Source organism: Lissotriton helveticus, chromosome 2_1 (genome assembly GCF_964261635.1).
Source record: "Lissotriton helveticus chromosome 2_1, aLisHel1.1, whole genome shotgun sequence".
In the NCBI taxonomy this organism is placed as follows: Eukaryota; Metazoa; Chordata; class Amphibia; order Caudata; family Salamandridae; genus Lissotriton; species Lissotriton helveticus.
The window spans coordinates 926627585-926634078 of NC_136059.1; the positions used below are offsets into that span (position 1 = coordinate 926627585).

Sequence of the window (6494 nt, forward strand, 5' to 3'; positions counted from 1 at the left end):
GTCCTTTGTGCATGCCCCTGCACCCTCCTTCTTTCCCATCATAGCCATTGTGCTGCCACTAACCCTCCCGCTTGCCATGCATGGTCTTCTGTGCTGCCACGGCCCCTCCCACCTTCCCTGTGTGGTCAGCTAGCTACCCTTGACCCTCTCCCACCTTCCCTCCATGGTCTGTGTGTATGCCATTATAGTCTCACTGTTGCTCTCCATGGTGTGTCTTGCTTCTAGTGCCCATTCTGCCTGACCTCCACAGTCATCTTGCTGCTCCTGCCCTGCCCCCTTGCCCTCAGCCCTCTGTTTCCATGTGCAGACCCCTATTTCCTCCCTCCTGGCTTGTCTGTTCCATTGTAATGCCCCTGATCCGTACCTCCTGCCCTTTATGGTCTGTTATGCTGCAGCTTTCTCTCCTGTTTGTCCATTACGGTCAGCTAGCTACCATTGTCTCTTTCGCCCCTGTTCTCTGTTGTCCATGAGCATGGTCCTGTCCCCTCCCTATTCAGACCCTCCAGGATTTCGCGGTTTGCCGCAAAATCGGCACTTTTGTAAAAATGCAGTGATTTTTACAAAAGTGCCCGCGAAATCGGCACTTTTGTAAAAATGCAGCGATTTTTACAAAAGTGCCTACGAAATCGGAAGGTGAATGGGCACCCAGGATGCTGCCTTGCTCCCTGTTATACCTAGGAGGTTCTGTGTCTTGTCTCCCAAGCACAGAATGTCAGGATCTTCCTGGGCAGGGCATCTTGTGTTAGAAAACAGCCATGCATAGGTGGTCTGCGGTGTATTAAAATCGCTTCTGCAGAAAACTTTATCAAGAAGTTTTGCCAATGATAAGTTTCCTAAAATTCACCATTGTATGCGGGTGAAGGGAAAAAAGTTTGGTTAGACAGTATTTCCTGTACTTTAGTTCCCAGTAAAAAATGTCCTCAACATAGTAAAACCGACTGGCAATCGAGTGCCTCTTTTCACATGCTCCCAGTAAGTCCATTGGTGGGTACCAATATCTCTAACAGGCAAGCTGGCGAGTCCTTCAGATTCATCTTCTTCAACATCAACCAGTAACTAAATCAAACCAGAGGCTGCTCAGCACCTGCTCCAGGGCTCTTACCTCCCAGAGAAAGCTTGAAATGCAAAGGGAGCAGTATTTGTCCACAACAACATCTTAAACATGAGTTTGTTAACACAGTCAAGCCCCTGCAAAGTTCAAGTACAAAGCCCTCTTCAAAGAACTTACATATACCTGGATCTTAAGGCAGAAATTTTGCAAATTGAATATGTTTGTCCTTGACTAAAGGTTTCCAGACTATCTCTGCTCTATTGTTTTAGTTCCATCTCATCAGCTGTTACTGTAAAGAATCATCATTTCCCCTGAAGGTTGTTATTGGTTCGTTCACATCTTGTTGTAGACTCAAACCCTCCAGGATTTCGCGGTGTGCCGCGAAATCGGCACTTTTGTAAAAATGCCGCGATTTTTACAAAAGTCCCCGCGAAATCAGCACTTTTGTAAAAATGCCGCGATTTTTACAAAAGTGCCCACGAAATCGGAAGGTGATTGGGCACTGAAGGAGACACCGCTGGCGTAGGAAAGATTTGACCCAATGTAGTTATTGTTTTCAAGGTTCAAATAACTTCTAATACTGATTTCATCATTTATGTTGCTCTAACTCACAAAAGTCCTACAGCTACAATGTTGCTCCGCCTTTGATAAACTGAGCAAATCTGCCACTTTGTGGCTCTGCTGCCCTTTCTACGCTCTGCTTTACCTCTTTGCACCCAATTTCTTTCCTGCCTGCCACTCTGCACTCTTTCTATCCTTTCTGTCTCATCTCACCTCCGTGTGGTCCTGTGCACTTTGACTCCTCCCTGCCAGCCCCCTTGCTTTCTCCCATCAAGGCTCTGTTGAATACCCGAGTCTGCTTTTCAGTCCAATAGCTGTGCACTCCTTTGACTATAATAAAAGGGGCCCTAAAGCATCCGCAAAATCCTAGCAGACGGGAGAGATGTCCGATTTAGATAATCTTTCTGACACATTTTACTCCGGTTAAGTATAAAAGTTTGTGAATTTTGTGTCAATCAGTCTGCCTGCAGTTGACAAATCTTTACCGCTGCAAGACCCTGTCTCTACCCCCTCCCTTCTAAACTTAAAAAAATGGTTTCTTCCCTCATAAATGTTTGCGTATTACTTTTCCTGCTTTCTTGTTCCATGTGGTTGCCTCTAGTTTTAGTTAGTAGGACACTGGCCAGTTCCTCTCTCTAATATAATTATGCATTTTTGTCATATTCCACAGTTCTGTCTTGCCCTGTCTAAGTAGCATTGTTGGTTGATTTAAGTTCATCTGCCCCCTCCCATGCCTTTTACAATTAAAGTTGACAATTTGGTCTCTGTATTTTCTCTTAGTTTATTCTATTTGATTGAAAGCTGATTTAAAATAAACGAAGGATAGGATTCTCTGAGAATCTCTTTGTATTATGCAACCCGGAAGGCTCAGGATCTATTCCAGTAATTTGGGATTGTTTCCCTGGTTTTGCGCCCTTCTATTTGGGGTACGATCATTGTCATAAGCAGAGCAATGGATGCATTTCTCGTGATGATGGGGGGTGGGAGTGTGTATTTATTTAGTTCAGCCTTGTGAGCTTGGCAGATTAGACAACCTTTCATTTGCCTCAGTCAACCCTCTGTTTGCAAACTTCTTCACTCGCATTGGTGATCCGCCTTCCGCATTATCATGTCACGGGCCAGAGCTGCCGACTTATGAACTGGGGAACCAGGTTGGAAACCGGCTTCGGCTCAGCATTTGGTGATTCATAGCAAATCATGCAGGGGGTGGGAGCTGTTCTACATCTAAAAGCAGGAATTAACTGGAATGCATGTATTTAATTATCCGTAAATGCGCATAAGATAGGCTTTAAAATTTGTTTGAGTGGTATAGTTGGGGTGCTGAAGGATAGTCAGTGTTCTTCATGTACACAGAGGTGGGGGTCCTTAGTCGCATGAAGAGGGAGTTCCTTCAATTAAAAAAAAAGCATTGCCGGAGGCATAGAGAGGAGCACTTATGATTTGGGCTGCTAGGGCAAAGGGGAAGATTTTCTTTTATTTAAACACGCTGCTACGGAAAAAAAAGTGAGCGGAAATGGTGGACTTCATGATTTTTGCTATCACGTTCCTTCTGATCTTGGTGGGAGCTGTGCTGTACCTCTACCCTGCCTCCAGGCAGTCTTCAGGTATTCCCGGCCTGACGCCAACAATGAGAAAGATGGAAACCTGCAGGACATAGTGAGGTGCGGCAGCCTGCACAAATTCCTTGTGAACCTGCATTAGGAGTTTGGGTCTGTGGCATCGTTTTGGTTTGGACGGCGCCTGGTGGTCAGCCTGGGGTCCTTCGATCTTTTTCGGCAGCACATCAACCCCAACCGGACCTCGGACCCTTTTGAAATTATGCTAAAGTTCTTGTTGGGCTACCAGTCTGGAGCCATTGGGGAGGCTGATGAAAGTCATGTGCGGAAGAGGCTGTATGAAAATGGCGTGAGCAGGTCTTTACAAAGCAACTTTGGCATTATCTTGAAGTTGTCAGAAGACCTGGTAACAAAATGGCTGTCCTTTCCAGCATCCCAGCACGTGCCCCTCAGTCAGCACATGTTAGGCTATGCCATGAAATCAGTGTTGCAGACAGCTGTGGGGAATAGCTTTAAGAATGAGCAGGAGTTGATCCGCTTCCACAAGAACTACTGTGTTATCTGGGAAGAAATTGGGAAAGGTTTCCTGGATGGGTCAATTGACAAGAGCACAACAAGGAAAAATCTGTATGAGAACGCCCTGATGGAATGGAATCTGTCCTAAAGAAGCAGGTGAGAGAACGCCGCGGTAAGAGCATCCCTCGACAGATATTCATGGACGCCTTGCTGCAGGGTAACCTGAGCGACAAGCAGGTGCTGGAGGACAGCATGATCTTCTCACTGGCAGGATGTGTTATCACAGATAACTTGTGTACATGGGCTTTATATTTCCTCACCACATCGGAGGACACTCAGGAGAAGCTTAACAAGGAGATGGCCCAAGTACTAGGCAAAGGGCCCATCACACTGGAGAAAGTTGAGCAGCTCAGGTATTGCCAGAAGGTCCTCTGTGAGACAGTACGGACAGCTAGACTGACACCCATTGTGGCATGGCTTCAGGACCTGGAAGGAAGAGTTGACCATGTTGAGCGTGCTGGTGAGAAAACTGCACTTACACTCAGTGCCAGGGCAGGTCATCGAGACGCTATATGAACTAGTGACATCGACAAAGGAGGAGGCATGGATCACTGTTTCCAAAAGAAGCTAAGAACAAGCAGCTCCATCCAGCAAGTGCCTACATTTCGAAAAGTACTGCTTCATGCCAAGTGGGGTGCTGTCAATGGGTAAAAAGATCAGTAAACCCTACAAGCCGAAATCACAAAGGTCGCACTGCAAGGGCGGTCAGGGGGCCTCTCACCTCATACCAGGGCCTCTGGTCCCACACCAAAGGAGGCACTGACTGTCACTGCCCGGGGGCCTCTCACGCACTAGAGTGAAACCAGAAAATCTGGATAAGATTGTGGCTTCCATGCTGAAATTGTGTGATGTTAAGCAAAAATGTAATTTCACTAAGGTAGGTTCTGGAATACCATTTCCCATGGGATGCTACCAGCACATCTTTTATGGGCTTCTCAGAATCTATACTAAAGCAAATGGAGGATTGCATTTCCAAGGGATAACAGCCTTCATCTATGGGCTGCTTCCTTTGTTCCATATCCCAGGTTGCCTATTACAAAGCGGAATACTCTGCTAAAACAGTTTCCATTGATTTAAGGCTGAGAATGAATGATTATGAGTAAAATAAAGTGCCGCAAAAATGCCGCTAAATTTCCATATTTGTGCCGCTAAATTTCCATATTTGTGCCGCTAAATTTGCTAATCCATGCCATATCCTGGGGGGACAGGAGTGCAGCACAATAATCCATAGAAAGCAATAGGCTATTGCTTTCTATGGATTATTGTGCTGCACTCCTTCCCGCATGCCCTGTGTGGTGTATTGTGCTACTGAAAACCCTGATGCCTGCCCTGTAGGGTCAGTTTGGTGTACCTCTCCATGTCCCTCCTGTCCTCTGTTATCCGAGTCCATGTCCTACCCCAATTCCTCCTGCCTTACATGAGCCTATGTACCATACTTGCTAACATTTTGAACTTGGTAAAAGGGAGATTTTGAAAAAAGCTGGGGTATTGATTTTCCCCTTTGACTTACATTGAAAAAGAGGAGATTGTAGACAGGAGACAGATCAAATAAAGCCCATTTGGGCTTAAAAACATTTCATTTGAGATGTCATCAGTGATGTCATCAGTGATGTCACTGACCATGTCATGAATGATGTAATATGTGACATCATCAGCAGTGGATTGCGGGCGCGCGAGTTATAGTGAGTACAACTAACTATAACGGTGGAATTTCAATGGTTTTGTATAAGTAAAATGTCCAGCTAACTATAACTGGTGTGAAACCTATGGTTTTTTCAGTGAATTTCAAAGGTTTTTTAAATGCTAATTCCTAACTATAACGTGTGTGAAACCTATGGTTTTTTAAATGCTAATTTTAAAATGGATCAATTATTATATTTATTTGTTATTATACAAATGTTCTATTTTTTTTTCAATATTTAGATTTTAATTTTGATTTATGTATTATTATTATTATTTACAAATTTTTGATTTTTTAAATTCTTCTGGCCTTTTTTTGTTGTGGTTTTTAAAGGTGCGCGCACAGTGTTGGCACGCATGCGCGCACGCTGCACGCACTCCACGAAAATGTGTTAATTCCAAAAAGACATTTCTGTAAAGGTAATGTACATAATAACCCAAGACATTATCTGACATAATTGTAAAAATAGTAATTTTCACTTTTAGGAACCTTATATTACCTTTAAACGCATTTACGAAAATTGGGTAAAATGTCATTCATATGCGACTTGTGCGCACTCCGTCTTTGCTCCGTGCATGCTCCGTGCGGGCACCCTGCGCGCACGTAAAGTCATGTGACTCGAAAACAACACTTTTGATTGGTTCATAGTAGTTTCTTTTCCAAATCTTCAAACATCCCACCCACTTCCTTCACTATTTCTTTCACTTTCCTGGGAGAAACATCTGAAGAGATATTATCGTGCTCAAAACCATTTTTACAATGGCAGAACAGCAACAACACAAGTCTTCATCTGACTCTGAGGTGGAGTTTGTACCAGAGAAGCCACCACAGAAGAAAACAAAGGAATCTTCTGTATGGAAATGTTTCTCTTATCCTGAAGGCCAAAAGAAAGTTAATGCTTCTAAAGTCACATGCAGAATTTGTGACACCACTCACTCAAGAGGAGATCCCTCTAAGCTTTATTCTTTTGGGATTGCTAGCATGACTCGCCATCCTCGAGACGAACGGATCCCTCGACCCCTCGCAGTCCGGCTTCAGAGCCAACCACAGCACCGAGACCGCCCTCATC

At 44.5% G+C, this 6494-nt stretch overlaps 1 pseudogene; it reads left to right on the top strand.

Moving 5' to 3' along the window:
• Positions 1-3125: 3125 nt before the first annotated feature.
• LOC144820184 (cytochrome P450 20A1 pseudogene) lies at positions 3126-4260 on the top strand (annotated as a pseudogene).
• Positions 4261-6494: the final 2234 nt, after the last annotated feature.